At 44.1% G+C, this 20,866-nt stretch overlaps 1 protein-coding gene and 1 long non-coding RNA gene across 2 annotated transcripts in view; one reads left to right on the forward strand and one right to left on the reverse strand.

Moving 5' to 3' along the window:
* The window catches only part of Ppargc1a (PPARG coactivator 1 alpha), a 633,781-nt gene that overhangs the window by 302,239 nt on the left and 310,676 nt on the right, over nucleotides 1–20,866 (forward strand). The gene's annotated exons all lie outside the window — the stretch shown is intronic.
* Nucleotides 8,915–11,708, reverse strand: LOC146893862 (uncharacterized). Its single transcript, XR_015002731.2, has 2 exons — nucleotides 10,843–11,708; nucleotides 8,915–9,875 (listed from the first exon to the last, which is right to left on the reverse strand). It is a non-coding gene; the product is annotated as an uncharacterized LOC146893862 (long non-coding RNA).

Raw genomic sequence — 20,866 nt, forward strand, 5'->3', positions numbered from 1 at the left:
TTTATGTAACTGTATAAAAACTAGGTGTGGACCCGTAGACTGGGCTGGGTCTCTGAATTTTGGAAGGTAACTTCCTGCTTCGTTGCTCTTAGCAGCTTTAGGGAACGGATCTTGAGGCAGCTGCTTCCTTTGTGTCTCTATGAGATGGGATTGGGGAGAATGGAATGGCAGAGAGCCAAAATTCCTTGAGGGTCTGTGTTCCCTCTTGTATATGATTGCTTTGGACTAGCCTTAGTTAGGTCAGGAAGCTGTAACGTAGACTATTGTCTAGATAGCTCATGCAAGATATATTTATTTCCTCTTCGTTATGGAGGTTGATGATCAGGGGGTTGACAAACTGCATTATATTCAGAAGTGTCTTTCCCAAGTTTGTAACTTTGACCTTGGTCTTTGTGTGGTTCTCTGTATATATCTGCCTCGTGCTCTATTTGACGCTCTGTTTTGTTTCCCTGCTTTTAACGCAGCACACCTCTCTCCTGGGGCCATTTGGCACACTGACTTCTCAAGTGTGCTGTGGCTACCACCTCACCTCTGACTCTTCTTACTCATGTTCGCACGGTGAGAAATGCACAATCACTCAGAGTGTCTCTGTCTTGCACGATCCATCTAACTCTGGAAACGTGGATCCCAGAGTTTAAAGAGTGTCCTCTGCGGAAATTACAAGTGGACTCCTTATTACCTTTGGATGACCCCTTTCTACCCCAACTCAGAGAATTAGCACTCATTGACCCAGCTGACTCTCCCCTTCATAATCTCTAAATAGTTCAATTAAGCACTTGTCCAGCATCCCCATATGTTGGCTGGATGCAAGATGCCAATATTTGGACACTGCTTTCTCATTAAAATGATCAGGGCATGAACCTGGAAGATTCTAGTGTGTGGCTCACCTGGGACCTCCCCAAGGGACATGTGCCTGCCAAACAAACCAGAAATAGTGTCAGGGAGGAAGCGCTTCCCTCTGCTGGCTCCCCTCCTGGATGGAGTCATTAATGAGCACTTTTTACCCTTGGCAGGGCCAGGTAAGTTGGAGAAGTGTACCTCCTGTGGTGTTTAAACGCATTCCAGTTACTCCCATGATAGCGATGCATGGCGAATCAACATATTGACCCCCCCAGAGTATATATTAAATTCTGAAGGATTAATCAAAACTGCACCATGTTGTGTGCAATTAAACCCTTGAAAGGCAAAATAAATTTGCTAGAGCAGTAGCAGTTCTCGTCTGACTTCTAACTGGAAAGAGGCAGCTCGCAGTTCTGTTCTAACAGATGACTTTGTGCTCAGAGGTTTTCTGCAGAATGTGGGCTAGGCTCGAAGAAGCCATCTACAGAATCCTTCCACTGATGGTGCAGAGAACAGAGAATCAAACTCCTTTGGTGTCATCCTCTGGACGTGGGTATATACCAAATAAAGCCTTTGTCAGAGGAACATCGGATGGTGTCATTTTTCTTACAAGAGAAGAATGTGTTCAGGAATACAGGTTACAGGAAAAAACAGAGAGAGTCACACTTAGGCCTTTTGCAGGAGAGCCACCAGCAAGGTTTGTTCACTTAGCGATGCACACATATAATTAATGGTTGGATCCAGGAAAGCAGAAATACAGAAATAGTTCTTTTCTCTCCCACCCAACTAGGCCTGGGCTTATTCAAGATGTGCCTCCTGGAGATAGCTCCTCACTTCACTGAAATGCCCGAGTCTTGCCAGGATGCCAGTTGTGCAGTCGTTTGGGTTTATTGTGGTTTGTAAAGAGTTCATTAGGAGCTGTTGCAAAGGGCTGAGGAGCAGTCTGTCATTCGCCAAGATTTGACAGAGGAAAACATTGGCATTGTGTTGCTTTAAGCATCTAGACATATGCCGGCTACTGGGTTACAGAAATACCGCTTCTGAGCTGGCCTGTGCATGAGACAAGAGTCATAACCAGGGCTGCAGAAAGGAACTTAGAGACTTAACTGTTTCGGTGCAGGTATGGATGAGACAAGAATTCTCATTTGTTTTGAACATTCACTTTCCCGTGAATGTTTTCTCGTTCTTCAGAGGGCCGAAGCTTTTGAAGACCCCCGTGGATATAAACTGTAGGGTGCTGCTCGCAGCACAAACTCACACCATGAAGCCTGTTCTACCTGAAGAAATCTTAGTGAATCAAAATGTATACATTGTTCCCATTAAAACTTGTGTGAAAAATTGCAAGAAAAATTATTATGCAGAATTATGAGAAATCCTTGAATCAGTAGTTTCAGAAGCCTTGACTGTGCGCACACAGCAATTAGAAAAATGAGGATAATGTGCCTAATTTATACACAGTACATTGTTCTTTTCTTTCTCAAAGTTCAGAAATAAATTTTATTGGGAGATGCATTGAAAAGTTTCCTGACATCTGGAATATGGAGGTCTAATTGCTGATTCAATGGCACTGCGAACACACAAACATATTTCCTTGGTAAAATGTCAAAAAGACAGCAATCAAAATGAAGCGTTTAAGCATTAAAATGAAGAAATGATGACTGGCTGGATTTGTAAACATTCATCTCTGAGCTTACTTTATGAAAAAGAAGGAGTAAGTCAGGGTGGAATGGCAGCTTTGCACATTCTGAGCCCTCGGAATGCGAGGGGGATGGGTGTCTCCAGATGCCGGTGGGTTCAACCAGAAGTTAATTCTGATTAGCCCACTTGGCCTTCCGTTTGGGGGCCTCTTATATCTTGGCAAACAGCAGAAGGTTGTGGGGGGTCCTAGGGGAAGCCTGGGCTAAGGTGAAACATTTTTCTTCAGACTTGTTTGGGGATCATTTACCAACCTCGTGATGTCATTTCATGACAATATTTACCTCCACTGGGTTCCTGAGGGAGACAGGTAAGGAACTGTAGTGTGGGCCTCCTTAGACTGTGGTCTGGCTGTGCAAACTGGTCCTGTTCTTTGAGATGAGCATTCAGACAGCCGGCATGCATGTACTCTAATAGGGACCGAGGAGCAGACGGTCACCTCGGTACATCTCGAGTTCGCTCCTTGTTCTAGAACAAGGAGCACCTGGCAACTGTCAGGTGGGACATTCAACAGAAATCCAAAATGTGTTAAGCCACCTGACAGAGAGACAAATCAACTTGTCAAGATGATGCTGAGCAAATGTTACATCAACACGATCTTGGTCTTGCGGAGAAGGTCCTGTATGATTTTGGGGGGGGGGGGGTGTCACTAAACAAATACGCTCCCCAAATGAATGTATTTTCTGGTTCTCCAATTATACCAAAACTCCTCTTCGAGGAAGAACCGAGAAAGAAATAAAATCTTTGCCCGAAGAGCAAAGTTGCTTTCCCCCAGGTCGTGTATTCTGTAAGGTTTCCACTGCACTGTGCTTGCAAATAACATTTATTTCTGTAGTGTAAATATGCAAGAGTTCATTTTAATAAAAAGTAAGTCCTAAAATAAGATAAAACCCATGACTAGACTTGCATTTGAAGATTTAGAGTGTATTCATCTGCTGGTTTGGGGTATAAATATTCATTGGATTTGAGCTCTCAGGTGTTGGAACTTTTAATCTGCATTCAGATGGAGCCGCTTTAATCAGACAGTTCATAAAAGTCTGCGACTCCCCCCCTCCCCAGGAAAAAAAAGCCACAACAGAGTTATGGAGAGTCTAGAGGGTACCTGGGCCTCACAGTAACCCACCAAACTGAACTGCATTGCTGGAGGGGGGAAAAGTAAACATCAAATATCATTTTGTACCATAATATCAATATTCTATTAAAAATAAATCTCTTGCTGTTAGACCGAGAAGTCTCAAAAACCTGTCACTTGACTGCAGTCTTCAGAGATGACTGATAATGGGTAAAAAATCCCATAGCATCTGTTTACCGTGTCCTCACACAAACTGTTAGGGATGTTTTTAAATGTCAGCAGTAATGTATGCGTATGTATTAGCTGTCACAAAACAACACTGTGACCAAGATGGCACTGGGGACTTCTCTAAATTAGGTAGGTCAAGTGAGGAAGGTGCCTGAGGAACCCTTGAACGGATGCTGTTTGTCTAGGAGAAAAAAAAAAATCTGAGTTGCGGATGTTAAGGGAGGAACATGTGGAAAAGCCCTTCCACCAGATCTTGAATGGAGCGCGGAATCGCGTGAAGCTCTACTTTCAGGACCCTGGTGCGAAGGTCACTTCTGGGAGAGCAGGAGATGGGAAGCCAGCGTTTCATATGAGCTGTGTGCTCTGCATTAGCAGACACTCGGATTTCTATCAGTAACCTAAGCACATAGCAGGAGAAGAAAGTCATTGAGGAACAAACGCTGACTAAACAAAGTGGGGGTGACAGCGTGGTTAGCAGCCACTGCAGGCCCGGAGAGTTCTCTTCTGCTTAGCTACTTAGAAGGGAATGCTTTTTAATTGTCCCAGCGGAGACACTGGGTCTCCAGGAGATCGTCAAAGCAGGCTTCCCAGCAATGATGGTCTTTTCATAAACCCAAATGAAGTTTGATGATTATTTCTGATACTGGAATTTTCTTTCTTTCTTTCTTTCTTTCTTTCTTTCTTTCTTTCTTTCTTTCTTTCTCTCTCTCCCTCTCTCTCTCTCTCTCTCTTCCTTCCTTCCTTCCTTCCTTACTTCCTTCCTTCCTTCCTTCCTTCCTTCCTTCCTTCCTTCCTTCCTTCCCTCTGTACATGAAGCTTCACAAAGTTATGAGGATAATTGATGTATAGAAGGTGACCTGGACCCCACCACTTCCAAGAGCCTAAACCCACACCTACAGTTTCACAGTCAATGTGTCTGTCACAGTCTGCATTTTCTCAAAACGGGGATAGTCCTAGAAGTACCCCCCTAGGGAGGTTGAAAAGATTCAGTAAGATAATTCATGCCAAGTGTCCTTAACACTCACTAAAAACTGAAGGCAGATGAGGAGGATGGACTTGCGACAAGCCTCCTTGTGCTGCGTTCAGTCACATAAATGGGGTTCATTAGTGCTGAGGATGCTCATGTGCCCTGCAGTCTAGAGGCTGGTCCTAAGGGTTCAGCAGAAGGGGTCCTCATCACCTCGAAGAGCCTCAGATAACTTGCTGTGTTTCTCTGTGTGTGTGTGCGTGTGTGTGTGTGTGTGTGTGTGTGTGTGTGTGAGTGAGAAAGAGAGAGAGAGAGAGAGAGAGAGAGAGAGAGGGTGTACGAGAGCTCACACATGCAGAATGGACCCTTCCAAGGTATTCAAGACAATCAACTTCCTTTCTGACATCATCTTCAGTGTTAATATGCGTGTTTTAAGTTCCTCAAAAACTAATATCAAAAAGGAGTGCCTCGCGAATACCTTCTGGCATCTTAGTTGTATTTTAAATCGTAATATTTTAATAAAGTGTGGTTTTGTTTGGCTAGTTATGTGAATGAAAGAAGGGGAAACAGAATCTAAGTGCTTTCCTTTCCTTCATCCAGTCTAATTAGACACCACTGGAAGGCTGCATGCCATCTCTTTTCCTCGACAGAGTGAGCGTTCTCTCTTCTAGCACATGTCATTTCATAGAGCAGCTATTGATAGAGTGACTCTGTAGGCCTCCTGTCTAACATCGCTGCTCCCTAAGAGCAGGGAATGTGTCTTGCTGATTGCAGGGTATATGTTCTCCAAACTCTGCCTCGCACTTTCTGGATATTCGTTAACCTTTGTTGACTCAGAATAGTTGTGTAGGGTGATGGTGGAATTAGTTTTTCAGCTGCTAATGCTTTTATGCGGGGAGGGGGTGCTAGTCACAACTTCAGGGCACAAATTGGAGCTTGGAAACCCTTCTTCAGACAGCAAACTTTTTCTTTGCTCACTAGGTGAACATTTATGAAAGAACAGCTGTGTGCTGGGTACCCAAGAGGACGTGGTCCATCGGAAGGAGCTAGGCAGAGCACCAAAGAAATGCTGGAAAACAGGACAGGCTCTGAGATAGACAGGAGGCAGTAACCCTGAAGGTCACTTCTGTCTTACCTGGTTGAGAACTTCCTCCATGAAGTGTGTGAGTGTGTGTGTGTGTGTGTGTGTGTGTGTGCGTGCGTGAGTGTGTGTGTGTGTGTGAGGGTAGGGTAAAGTAGGTAGTGGAACTCAGCAGGCTTTGGTAGGCACAGAATGGTAGAGAAGAGAACATTTTAAGCAGAAGGCACAAAGCAGAGCCCATAGGGCATAGTGGGCTATAGCTGGATATAAGAACAGTGTGGGTGCTTGAGAAAAGAGAAGAGAGGAAGGACTTGTGTCTGATATAAGGAGGTTAGAGCATGTCTTGAAGGTAGGCAGTGCTGGGTGATGGCTTGGGGAATGAGTTACTCTTTATTTACGGGAATATTGAATGCTAGAACAGGAGAAGGTTTTAGGCTAGGCTAGACCCTTTTCACTTGAAGGTGATAACCCATCAAAGGAAACTCCATGGGTGACTTCTACCAAAACCATACATGGCCAAAACTGAGTTGGTCGTCTTTTTTGTAACACCTCATCAAACATGTCCCTCATTTACTAACCTTAGTTACTTCATCTTTAAGATAGAGACAGCCATTTTGTCCAATGCCCAGGTGAACAGATAGGTGTGATGAGGCTTGGAGGAGACAATGCTTGTGAAGGCCTTTGGTGGTGCCCTGAGCTGGAGACATGCATACAAGGTTTGGTTATGCCTGGCCTTTTTTACTCAGTTTGCTTGGGTGTCAGCTTTGGTTGCCTCACTTTTTTAACCAAACATCACTGAGTAGGCAGCTTTAATTTTGGCTGCCTAGCTTCTTGGCAACAAAAAAATTTCTATCCCATTGATTGTCTTTGCTTTAAACGATAATACAGTTGCAACAAAGTCCTCTTAACACTTCAGGCTCTTGCAAATGTAATCCATTATTAATATATTATTTTTATTATGACATGTCTTGTACTCTTTCCAATATACCATGCAGCTTTTTCTTTAACTCTCTTCAAGGCCCCAAAGCCACAGGGACTACCTAGTTGATCAGACTATACATTATAGATGTTATCAAAATGAGATGCTTGTTATGTGATGGCATAGAGTTTGTTTGCCAGGGTTGATGCATGGAATTATAGCATCACCTGTGGATCTCAACTGAGCAACTCATGGAGGCTTTTGGCTCTAATTCTTGTGTGATGTGAGATTACCCTGACAACCACAGCTCTCCTCAGCCTTAGTGGCTGTGTCAAGAATTGATGTTTGGAAGATGAACTCTTATGCCTGAAATTTATTGGATGGATGTTTATCATTTATATTTATGCTTCAGATGACCAGAACACTCAGGTTTATTGTTCCATTAGTGTAAAAATAGGTATTTTTCTATGGAGTCATGTTTATAACTTCTGATCCCCCCTATTTCTCTTCTGTGATGCACCATGACTCCTTGGGAGACCATTTTGTTCTTCCTGGTAAAATGATGCTGGTTCCCCACTCAGAAGATGAAGGGTATTTTCTTAGTTTCTGTGGTTGTTGTCTTAGTGTGGTTTTGTTGGTTGGTTATGTTTTTCTGCTTCATTTAACAAAAAAGCTCAGGGTTTTCTCTCTGTTGCAGGAAGGCCAGCAAAGGTTTAACAGAGCCAGGCCCACATTGTTCTTTAAAGAAAAAAAGACAAAAAATTATTTATGTTGACTTCATCTAAATGTGTCTAATAAAATGAAGGAAACTTAACAGAAGACAGCCACTGTCACAAGTGTGCATACACACTGATTTTGGCATCACTTGTCTGGTGATGAGCCATTTTTTCTCATTGGATACGCACACGCACGTGTGTTGTATGTACACAATGGGATAAACATGAATGTTAACTTGGATACTGGGTGCTGAGATCAGCCCTAGTTCCTTTTGTTATTGACGTTTATTCAGAGTTGAACACACAATTCACTCTTTTAACAATCTAATAATGGTAAATTCAATGTCCTTTGTGGAGAACTATTTGTGAGGCAATTTTCTCAGGATTTTGTAGTCAGATATCAATTTATTTGATTTTCACGGTCCTCCATATGAGATGTGCCACCTTTCCCATTACATAGAAGCATCACCATTCCATCATATAGCAGGCCAAACTGACCCACAGCGATCCTAAGTCATTGGTCCCAAACTTGCGAATGGCTGGCTGGAATTTGAACTATGCTCTCTGGTATCGTGCTAGCCTATAGATGACATTGATAGAGACATACTTTCCAAGGTCAGAGTCTAATGAGTACAGCAGTGTTCTTCTCTCTTGGCCCTATCTTTTCCCATGTATACATGTTCATGGAGGATGCTGAGGTGTTCTAGGTAAGGTCGGGAGACAAATGGATAACAGAAGGATGTGAAGTTTCTATTTGGTGTAAACATTGGTTCCAGAACAATGATAAGCGTAGGCAAACCTTGGCTACTTTTCTGAAGCCTATTCTATCCTGAGGGTCTTACCCAGGCTTTGGGAGGTTCTTATAGGTCCTTTCTGGCTGGATGCTTTGCATTTCTGTTACTATGACTGTATTATCTTTGTCTAACATCAACCTTGCTGATGTATTTATCATTTTTATGCCAACCAGAACCATAGAGCCCCACTTCCCTGATGCTTCTGGAGCACCATACAAAGAGGAGACCAGGAGTTCTCTTTCAGGCTCAATGGAGTATCCTGACTTACTAAAGTTTCTCCTGGAAGAAATGTAAATTGACAGAACTTAGCAAATTACACTTTCGTGCAACTGATGACCCCTCTCTTTCTCTTCCTCTCTCTCTCTCTTTCTCTCTCTCTCTCTGTGCCCCCACTCACTCTCACACATACAGTGTAGCTGCAGATATGCATATGCTCATGTATGTGTATGATTGTATGATGACATATAAACATACATATAAACACACATATATATATATATCCACATACCTAAGTTAATCATATGATTCTTGGAAATTGTACGGGGACAACAATCACCAAAGTCTGATTCACTTCTGTTCCTACCTTCATCCTTACCAGATCATACATTTTGAAGCAAACGCTTTTATTGTTATACGAACATTAAACTTTTAGAAAACTTTGGTGCTTTGGTTGATGATGCAAAAAAAAAAAAGTTACCGAATTCCGTGCTTCCTTTCCTAGTCTTTATCAGAGTTTTCTGAGTGCAAAGCCATTTAAAACTTCTTAAAGACTTTGGCCCTGACAGCTAATGGTGGATGGTGCCATGCTTAGGAAGTTTCTCAAGGCTAATCATTTTTCAAAGGGAGAAAAATAAAAACAAAACCCCGAGTAGATTGATCAAAAGGACACGGTGTTCTCGATGAGGCACACAGAGTCTCCAGGCATGGCTCATCCCCTCTTTTAATTATCCAGTTCATTTAGTCAGCTGTGATCCAGGACTTGGGCAGGTCACCTGCAGTACAGAGAGGCAGGCAGGGCAGCTGCTGACCTACAGCGTGGTTCAGGGATGAAAACGGCCACCCAGGCTGACTCGTCCTTTAACAGATGGGAGCGGAACAGAAGGGCTGTGAACATGATATTGATCTGAGGAGTCCTCTTGATGCCCCAAGCTTCCTTGAACCTCATCATAAAAATAATTGTGTTTGAGAAACTGGCGGGGCAGCCATCTCCTGTGAGGACTCCTTCACTGGAACAGAGAACGGAGACTCCAGAATTAAAGTTACAGGTACCGGCTATGGGAACGCACAGAGTCCTCGGGAAAGCGCAATTATCAGTGATGTTGTCAGACTCCTGGGACACCCCTGGTACACCTTTGCTAGACTGTTCGATGTGCCCTGGGCAAGCTTTTGGTGTTTTCTGCCATCATAAGATGGCTCTTGAGACATCATTTGCAGGCCTTGTTCTTGCCTCTCTGTGTTGGAGACTCACTTGCCCTAGGGTAGCTCAGAAAACTAGGCAGCTCATCCTGCTACCCGGCTTCTTCTCAGTCCTTTTGGGGTCACGTGTCCCAGTCAGTCTGCTTCCTGTGATGAACACATTTAAAGGTAAGAAACTAGAGACATGGTTTTAACCCCTTTGTATAGCTTCATACTTTAAAGGGCATTACTGATTAGTTCGTTTACAGAGACTTTGAATCAGTTTATCCAAATAAAATCTCTTCCGTCTCCATCCCCTCTCCCCGTCTCTGCTTGTGTGCTGAGAAGCCAAGAGGAACCAGTGCTTAAATTCCTGTCTCAATATTTCCTGCTGTTATAGAGGTTAGCCGTTGTCAAATGAAGCACAGTTGGCATTACACTGGTTACGGACTTCCTATTGGCATCTGCACTGGGTTATTAAGCCAGTAAGTCTGGACTTGAGCCTGGTTGTGGCAGTTACAGTGGTTAGTTGTGACCTGGGAAGTCCCGCAACTTTCTGATCTGAGGCTCCTTCCCATCACCTGTGAAGTAGAAGAAAATTATGGCTGCTTCAGTAGGTCAGCCTGAGGTTTCAAGAACCACCTTCATTTCTGACTTAGGCAGTCAGAGCATTCAAAGGATTATATTTCTCAGCTCACCTTTATTTTTTTAATTTCAGTGTTATTGAGGCAAGGGGGGGCGCCTGTATTGATTTATTTATTCAAGGAGACTTGAGAGGCCCTGCTTGTGAGGTGCCAGGGCCACATGGTTACTACAGGGGGCACTCCTTGCAGCCTTCCCTGAAGAAACCAAGGACCCAGTGGCCTTGTATGACTAAAAATGGTGTTTAATATCCTTAGCATATGAGGTCTCTAGTGTCTGGCTCAGAATTTTTTTGTGGGGATCTTTAAGAGTTTAGGTAACTTTTCAGCAGGTTTTTGATGCAGGTAATTGTAAATCATCAGCTTTCCTGAACAGATAATTGCCAACATAAATGTTAAGATACAGAGAAACAGAAAGAAGGGCAGGGATAGAAATTTCCATCATAGCCTGGGCTGAAAACAGACAAATTGCTTGCCTTGCAGAAATACCTTACCTGAAGAAGGGGTCCCAAGTTGATGTTTTCGGGACCATTGGTGGATGCTTTGGGGTGTACAAGGACCCATCTGGAAGATTCGAAGGCCTCGGGTCCACAACTTCAGCTTACATCATGAGAAAGTTGAGGAGTACTTGTGTGGAGATCACCCTTGAGTTGCAGACGGGAAGGCAACCTCAGTGAGCTCACAGCAGCAACATCAAATTTATAGGCGTTTTGTTGCTGCTCTTATGGAGGAAGAGTCTGGTGAACTTCTCAAGGGCCCAGAATGATAACAATAAGTAGGTGTTAATTATGTGGTCCCCACCATGGTTAATATAAGATGTGTGAAATACGTCGTGTCGGCCACTATATAACAGGGGACTGTTATTCTGCAGGCAGCTTGCACTGGCCATAAAACATCTTCACAGAGTTTTGCTGCTCTACCCTGATCTTCTGGTGCTTTAACCCGGGATCTTCTCTGATGACTAGCTCCTTCCCATGACTGCACAGTCTTTCTGGGCTCCTCCTCCTTTCGATTCCTTCTTTTCTTGGAGGACATAGGCAATGTTTGCTCCAAGAAATCACAAAACTCAGGGAGGTTTTCTGAGATTCTTATGCTCTCGTGTGTTTACCATAAATCCGAGACAGTGATATGATCAGCAAGCTTATTTATGTCTGAATGAGAAAAAAAAAGAAAGCAAGTAAAATTCAAAGCCAGCAGTCTCTCTTTCAAGGCTCACCCTTCAGACACTGAATATGAGCCCGGCAGCCCTGATGGACAGTCTGTCCCGCGATCAGATATTGATTAGTCATTTGCTTTGCAGTAAATTGTTCTCTGGGCTAACATTTACATATCCTCTTCTCAAAAGGCGCTCCTGCCTTCAGCTCCCTTGCCAATGTCATTTGAAGACCGTATCTGGCCAGCAACCCCGGGTTCTCCCTCCCCCGCCCTCTAAGGAACAAGTCACTTTCAGCGCATACGTGCAGTAGTTCAGGGTTGCCACGCTGCTCCGGAATGACACTGGGATTGTGGGTCATGCCATAGACTGTCAGCATAAAGTGTCTGCTGGCATCTGTGGGGCGACTCTTCAGGAAGTGATAAGTTTAAAAATGTATGATGAGTGTCGCTGAAGTAAGACAGATGGGTTGATTTGTGTTATTCCTAAAATAACTGGCAAGTAGGTGTTTATCTCATTTTGCAACAGGACAAAATTGCTTTCGGAGTGATTCATTTGCGAGCCCAGCTAAGCTGTACTATTAATTTACTTTACTTCTGACTGGTGTGTTTGCCTCGGTATTTATTGTGTTTCCCATCAGTTTTGTCAAACCGTGATGCAGCTATGACACCTCAACATTTGCATTTAGATTATGGGGTTACAGGTTCACATGGAGAGAGAGTGCATCCAGCTAGACTTTGGGCTTTAAAGGGGTATCCATAGCCATTCTTGACATTTCCGCTTGTGTTCTGCATGCACGGTTTTGATGGTTAGTCTAACTCTCTGGCACGTTCTCCTGCCTCTAGTCTCTCCCCATCCATCCTCTCTGTCCTTTTACAATACTCTGCTCCAGTGAACTTTTTAACATGCAAATCTGATTCTGGTGGAGCTTTTCTTCTCTTTAAAGCAGACTTAGATTTCTACACATGTCAGGCTTCCCAAAGGCATGAAGCTTTTAAGTGTGGTTGTACCTACGGACACTTGGAGAAAACACTTCAAATCAATCCTGCCAGAGCAATGCTGTTCTGGCAAAGGAAAGACTGCTCACCTACTCAAGGAAGGCAGAGAGAGACCCAGCTTAACGCAGGACTGGAAAGTATTTACTGGGCCAAACAAATTGCGTCAGTCTACAGCCTTGACTTTGACCCATTGGTAAAGCTATGCATGCTTCTTCATTGCATCTCAAGCAAGTGTCCCAATTCTTTAGTATGGACTCTGCAGTTCTTCATAGTGAGGTTTCATTTCGGTACATATCTTCTATCATGCTGCGTTCCATCCTCACCATTCTATCATGATGTCCACTCTGATTCAGTTACTGTGAAAAATCTTATTTAATCCAAGGAGCGGCTTCCAAAAAGTCAGTCATGGAGAGCAACATAGGAGGGAGCGAGCACAAGCTGTGGTGCGTAAGATGACCGGAGAGACCCTCGGCGAGCGAGTTCTCCTTGGTTCAAGAGCCGAACGCATCTAGTCACACTTGAAGTTCGGTAGCATCAGATAATGCGGGTCCTCTCTGCGTCCGTGTGGAGAGGAACCCTTCTGGTTGGCTGCATCTTTCAGAATGAGTGTAACATTTCTCGTTAGCATCTGTTTAATTGGCCTACTCTGGAGCAATCAGAACGGGAGACTGTGTTGTATGGGAGCCGGCCACCAACCTCTCTGCCTTCTGTATACACTAACGTTGTATGTGGGTACATGCACACACCCATGCATGCACATGCACTTGCACACACACACGAATGCACATTGCAAACACACACACACACACGCACGCACGCACAAACACACACAGTTATGCACAACCTCACATTCACTGAAGAACATTAGCCCTTTCCATTTGAAAATTAGGACTGGACAGAGGACTGGATTAGGTTCTTTGCTATATCTGAACTGACATTATTTCATGACATATTATCCGGAGTTCTTCTTATCCTGGTTTCTCAAATTCCAGCTGAGTAATATTTAGCTCTGGGCTTTTGGAAGGGCTGTTCTTTCTGGTGACTTCCCTCTGGTTAATTCCCTTAATCTGCTAGGATTGGCACTTTCCCATTTAACTACCTTCTTGAAGTCTTGTCTAATACCCCAGTGAGAATCAGATATTCCTCCTCAGAATCCTCGATGCATCTGCACAGCAGAACGCACCTTTGAAAATTGGTGCCTTGCCATTTTAGGTCACAGGCTAGTTGCAAGTTGCTTAGGCAGAGAAACCCATTCTTAACTGTTTTCTTTCCTGGGACCTTGTGGTACCAAGTAGATGCTTCTGACATGTCTACTGAGTGATTGAAGAGTTAAGATACAGTGTAGCAGAATGTAAATAAGTGGCGAAAACAGCAATAAGCAGGGACTCATACTCTATCCTCTCTCCCCTTCTTAATGAACTTATGTTTTATTATACAGGGCGGCAAGGTCATTTTCCTGCAAGTACATAATGCACTCTGAGTACATTACCCTTTGTCCCCGAACTCTGCACTTCTTTCCCCGTCTTCCTTCCTTTTCTCTTCAGTAAACAGTTTAACCGCCAACTTGCACCAATAACATTTACCTCTAACACCTCATGCCTAAAACTGTGAGAAATCACATGGTATTTGCCTGACTGAGACTTGATGTGATTACCTTTAGTTCTTTCTCCTTCTTTGTTGTGTTTGGACACAAATTCATAAACATTCCTAAGAAAAAAAATCTTTCCGTTAAATATGAAAAATACGCTGTAACATTTTCATTGCAATTCTTAGAAGTGAGAATCAAGACCTTATGGCTTCAGAGTTCAGAAGGGAGAGACTGACAGTGCAGGATGGGGGAAGGGGGGGCTGCTGCAAAACTTTCCAGATAATGAAACTGAGCTTTAAATGGGCCGATGTATAGAAGAGTGGATATCTGTTTCTCTCTGGCCGCCTCCGCGAAACAGCGAGAGTGCCTTAGATTACCTTCCTCCCCACCCATCCCGCCAATGACATTATTCCAACCCTGTGGTTTTTCTCTAAACTTCCTGGCCCAGAACAAAGTGCTCTACGAGGGAGGCCTTTTCTTGTTGCTTCCTGGCTTGGCTTGAAGTCAGGCCGAACAGAAGAACCTCACAAATAGGTCTGCTCTTGCCAGACTGCCAGCCAAACTGCGAGGACTTGCTATGCTGGTTGAAACTCAAGTTCTAAGCACACTTCCCCCAGGGAGCCCAAACTTGCACCCACCTTACCTCTCTCCCCAGCCCTTGCCGCCTGCACGGCTTCCTTTCCCCAGTGATCTTACCATCCGCTTTGAGTCAACATCAGTTACGCGCTCTTCCCAGGCGCTCTGAATCCAAGTCTTGCTAAAACAAAGTTCTCGGGAACAAAGGGAACTCGAGTTCAGGGTTAAGATGCTAAAATGAGTTTGTCCTCCCTGGCAGTAAATTGGTATGCCAGTCTCACCGCTGCCGCAGATAAAATTAACCATGCGTTGCAGTCGTTGCAATAGGTGGTGTCGTCAAAGCTTATTTGTAATGAAAATATGATGTTTCAGACCTAAACTCAGGAATATAATGGATGTAGGACCATATGTTCGCCTCCTACACAGGGCTGTGGGGAAGAGCTGCTATTTCAATTATATAGCTGTGGATGAGGTTGTGCTGTGCTTCTCCCACTTGTCACTCTGGGTTGTTCAGGAAGAGCAGAGGGCAGAGGTGACTGGCCTGGAAGGGGGCGCTGTTGGGGTTGAACTGGTGTGACCACTTTCTCCCATTCAGTGACACTTGAACAGTCCTCAGTTCAACTTCTCCATGTCCCCCAGCGTTGTGTCCAGGCGAGGCTGTTTGGAGACCTGTGATCCGCCACAGGCTCCTGAGGGCAGGGTTGGCTGCTGTTCTAACTTGTTGGAGAAACAGGGCCCTTGCTTGTCCGGATAGGATTTTCTTGGTCACAGCCAACTCTCTGCAGGGGCTACCCACTGTCTCATGACTGGGAACCTTGGCACTTCAGATATAATGGGGGCGTGACATTGAATTCTGCAGTCCCCTTGCCAGGAACTTAGTCCTGTGCTCTTTGGGACTAAGGCAGAGGTCCCTTAGTGTGTCAGAGTGGTGGTCTGGGCTCAGATGCTTCGTGCATGTTGCTGTGAGAGAGGGGTGTGCAGGTTCAAACCTGGCAGTCTGTGACAGAATGTCATAGACTGGGGAGCTTAGGAGTAGCAAAAATTTATTCCTTACCTTCTGAGATGGAGAAGTCCAAAGTAGAGTCAGTGCTGAGGCTTCTATTTCTACTTTGCAGAGGGTGTCTTCTTGCTGTGTTCTTACATGATCCAAGGGGAAAGCCAGCTCTCTCAGGACTCTTTAATAGGAACGACATTCTGTTCATGTATGCATGCATGTTCTATAGCTAACGTAGTTCCTGAAGACCTAAGTTCCTATGATGCTTAATGTTGATCTTGACGACCTGACAGTAGCTAGAAGGAGGGATTTTTCTAGACTAGATTGATGGAGCGACCACCTTCACTGTGGACAGCACCATCCCATGGGCTGTGGTACAGATGGAATAAGACTGAGGAAGTGACCTGGGCAGCATCCTTCATCTCTCTCCACATCCTGGCTGTGGACCCGGCGTGGCCGCTGCCTCACTCCCGCTGCCATGCCTGCCCCAGACAAACTACATCGTCAACCTGTGAATCAAATAAACTCCCAGTTCCTCGAGTTGCTTTTGTCAGAGTTTGTTTTTTTTTCTCATCAAAGTGAGAAAAATAATAAATATATTTCTTAGTGCTTAAAACCCTATGAGTCATCGTAGAAATACCCAATGGACTGTCTTCAGACCCTAGCAGCCATTTAATAGTTGTGAGACCAATCATGAGTTCTTTATTTTTCCTGATTTTCTCATGTGTAAAAAGGGCAACAGGCACGGTCCAAAGTCTTTAAAAGGAAAAGGGAGACTTTGCTTATGAAGAAAGGGGTTGGTGATGTTCAGTAAACCTTGGTTGAGAACACAGAGCTGTTGCCTCTGTTAGCGGTCTTTGGAGTAAGGTATATTCACTGCACCTGAGCTGGCACTACCACACCCCTCCTGGACACCTTGGATGGGGAGGAACTTGTTGGAGGGTCTGGGGCCTGTTTCCTCAGTTCTCCAGCTGCCTGAGCCCAGGACGTTCAGCTTTCTCACAATGCACTCAGAAAATCTACGTGCATGCTCACGGCTCCTGGAACATTGCAAGCTTTTAATTGTTTCTTTATCTTTGCCTATGAGAATCTTTGTTCGCTTCCTGTCTTTAACTCCTTGGTTCCAATTCTTCCATTATTCTCAGATCTATTGGAGCATCGATCATCCCAAGGATATTTGGTACCAATGAAATGTTATTAAAACAGGGTTGAAGACTGAAGGGATGTATTTATAGGAAAATGGGTGTATCTAGGAGTCTGAAAATCAGAGATGGGTTTGGGTCAGGCTTAGGGGATAGTGGATGATGTGTCCCTTCAGTCACATCTGAAATCAAAGAATGCTTTCATCTTTTCTTTGCTGCCTCTCTTTATCAAAACATGGAACTTAACCAAATTAAAAGTCTCCAGTAAGTTGATATACATGTGTGTGTGCACACCAATGTATGTGTATTTATGCCATTTGTATACTGTATGTCACAAATTTTGTCGATAAATGCATGTGGCATTTTATTGTGAGGTTGGGCAAGTCTCCTCCTTTGATTTGTTAAAAGGCTGAGGTGCCAGTGAGGAAGTGAGCCTTTCAGATCTCTTGCTGCTTGACCTCTAAGCCCTTAGTCTCTTCTGCCTTTGGTATTTACTTCTGAGCAATGGGAAGGGCCCCTGTCTTCCTTCCTCAGATCTTGGGAAACAGTTAAGGTCTGTGGAGCGGGCTTCATGTGCTGCCGGGGTGATGCTGTCCTTTTTCCATCCTGCCTAGTCCACAGAGAGGCTTTGTTGAGTCAAAGCGAGGGCAGCACTCAGTGAAAGAGAGACAAAGTGTCCCTGCCCCATCCCCTTTGGCTTGATCAAAGTCTTTTGGAGATGCTTTGCTGTCTCTGCATAGGGAAGCAGGCTTGGCATTCTGTTTTATGTTGAGACAATGCAGAGCCGAACACCTCTCCAACGACTGCCTGATAAAGGAATAAATTGACTGTACAAGGTGATGCGTTTGATAGGTCATTCTTGCCGATGCACCAGAAACACCTTCTATTAAGAACAAAATGAGGACAAATTTGTTATGCACCTTCTGTTATTTTTAGATTGCATTGACATTTTTCCCCCTCCAGGTTGGAGCTTATTATTCTGAACTTCCTAACAAAACAGAGTGACTTAGAAAATGTTTCATTGTGTTGACCTCTACTTAATTTTCTATGCAAGTGGAAAAAATGATTACGGAAGGCCAATCAACACTTTAAATATCCCATGTGTATATGTTATTCTTATAAATAGATGTGGATATAGAGTTTGGGTGTATTTTTATCAGCCTGTGTAAGGGTAAAGGGCTTATTAAATATATATGTCTATATTTATCTGTTTCAGAGAATAGGGGAAAATGGTTCATTTAAGGACCATTGTGGTTCGAGAGATCACGTGGCTGCTCAAATGTTAAAACGGGATGGTGTTCTAAAAATAATAATATTCCGCTGTGGCTTGCTTTTGGTGAGAGCTGTGCGTAGGGCAATTAGACAGCGATGCGATTCTTCTGCCGGTTCCTCTTTAGCAGAGGGCACCGATGGAGAGTTGAGCTGAAATCCCCGCACGGAGACCCAGGCATGAGAAACAGCACCTTTGAACGTTTGGGGAATCTGTCTTTGAATTTCCTTCTAATGTTCAAACTGTGGGCACGTGGGTTCTGCAGCAGTTGGTTGCAGCTTCTCCACGGCCTTGACCTGTAAATTGCCCTGAGGTGCTCTGTTTGGAAAGGCCTGCGCAGCTCATTGACTGTGCAAGTTATGCCTGGGATGCTAATGGTTTGTGTGGCCTGTCGGTGACAGGAAGATTTCTGCAGGCAGGGCTTTGTTGTAAATCCAGTCTGCTGCTGCTCCTTCCAGATCAGAGGCGCAGACCAGAGGTGCTTTCCAAGTAGTGATCTCCGGCTTTTTTGAGTTATGGTTAAGAGGAGAAAGATGAATGACGGGCCAGCCTCCCGCAGCTGGTGTCCCCAGTCCTCAGAAGTCCAGAGACTGCACAGAGCCTGTGCTGGGGCGAGCTGGGGAGGAGAAGAGAGGCCTAACTTGTGTAACAAAGTAGAGACCTTAGCTAGGATACTGTGGGCTGCATTTAGATCTTTAAGGGGGAATATTCTAGAACCAAAGAGGCCATAATGTAAATCTACCCATCTCCATAGATCTTCCTTAGTAATTAATACTGTTGATTATCAATATTCATTGTATCTTGTCCCTGCCAAGGGCCTTTTCATTCCACAGTGTTCTTGTGTCTTATCAATATCTACCAAACAGTTGATATTTCTGGACGAGGCAGTGCTTGCTTCTCAAGAGTCACTGGGCTTTTATTAGTGCTATGGCATGCTAGCTACCACTGAAGGCTAATAAGGAGGTGAAATTTTCTACCTATTAGGTTATTAGGTTCATGGGCCAGAGAGACAAGAAGACATATATATATATATATGTACATATATATATATATATATATATATATATATATATACTGTTTTCCAAATGACTCTTTAGAATAATTGTAAGGAGGCAGAGAGATTTTTCTCTGTTGCTCTCTCCCATCTCCTCTTCTTCATTTTGTTAATTTGATGTTTTGAGAGAGTGTTGTCTCATGTAGCCCATGCTGGCCTAGAACTGAAATTGCTTCATAGCTGAAGATGACCTTGAACTGCTAATGCTTTTGCCTCTACCTCCCAAGTGGAGTCTAGGGGTCTGTCACTATGTCCTGAGTCTCTTGTTTTGGACTCAACAGTCTGGGAAGACTGTGCTGACAAGCAGTAGTACCAGGGTATACCTGGGGTGTCCTTCCTGGTACATTTCTTGATTTCCTTATAAAATGGGCAAGGTCACTGCACAGGGTTGTCACAGCTAGCCAGGGCTATTAGTTCTACTCTATCCAGCAGGATACAGGCAGGATACAGGCGCAGAATGAGCCCAGGGCCTGAAAGCGGGTAAAGGTATTGGTGGGATTTGAATGTAGGCCGTTTGATTTTGGAAAAGTACAAATCCTTCTGTTAATGGGAAAATAGTTACTTTCAGATTCCAAATGCCTCTGCGGTTGCCCTTGCTCAGTACAAACCTAATCTTTTCAGAGGCATGGGAAACTTTTATTCCTGTGATTATTTACCTCATTGATTTTTTTTTTTTTTTTTAGCTTTGCAAAGACCAGATGAGAAGTCAGTTGGGGAACGCAGTCCAGTCCCCTGTCATACACACCACCAGGAACTCTGTACCTAAGGACACAGAAGATTCTTTTAACTTACAAGCTACCCATGGTGTACGGAGGGATAGGGTTAGTACTTTCAAGGCACGACTTTGAGTTTTTCAGTCTTTTTATACAATCCCATGTAGACTTTGATTTCATCCCCAATAATAGGAAAGCCATGAGACTTATTATGCCCACTAATGTCCCTTACACCCACTAAAACATCTTCCCTGAGCTAATGGGAGCTCACCAACTCCGGCCATATAGGGAAGGAACAGCATAAGACCAAGCTAGGCTCTCTGAATGTAGGTGACAGCTGTATGGTTGGGGCAGACTGTGCAGCCACTGGCATTGGCACCAGGAATTTCTCCTGCTGCTTGTACTGGCCTTTTGGAACCCATTCTCTCTGGATGGATACCAAGCTTGGATACCAGCTTGGATATAGTGGGGAGGGTCTTGGTTCTGGTGAGTGGATGGGGGGTGAGGGGAAAGATGGAAGGAATGGGAGGAGAAGAGGGAGTGGGAACTGGGATTGGTATGTAAAATGAAAAAAGATAGTTTGTTTTCTTTTTTTTTCAAAAAATAAAATAAAGGAAAAGTTAGAAACAAAATAAACCAACCAACCAACCAACCAACCAACCAACCAAACAAACAAACAAACAAACAAACAGAATGCCTCTCACCTCCATCCTAGATTTGTTGTTCCCTCTGAGTCATTGTGAGCATCTTTCTTTCTATTCCTTCCACCAAACTGGCTTCTCAGGTCTTTGTATCAGGTGTCCGACTTTCTTTGAGTTCCTAGGTCAGTATCCACATTCTTAAAGAACATCCATTGTGTTGTGTCAAGTCCTTTGTAGCATTTATTTCTTTTTGAAACAATCTTCATATTTGCCTAGCTCTTGAAGATCGGCAATACCAAACACACCGAGTGCCAAATCTTGAGAGTGGAACCAGGACTGGTTAATGACATAATCCTATTGCAGATCCGGGCCTGCAGCAGACGAGGTAC

The sequence above is a fragment of the Myodes glareolus genome, chromosome 8 (genome assembly GCF_982192425.1).
Source record: "Myodes glareolus chromosome 8, mMyoGla1.1, whole genome shotgun sequence".
Lineage (NCBI taxonomy): Eukaryota > Metazoa > Chordata > Mammalia > Rodentia > Cricetidae > Myodes > Myodes glareolus.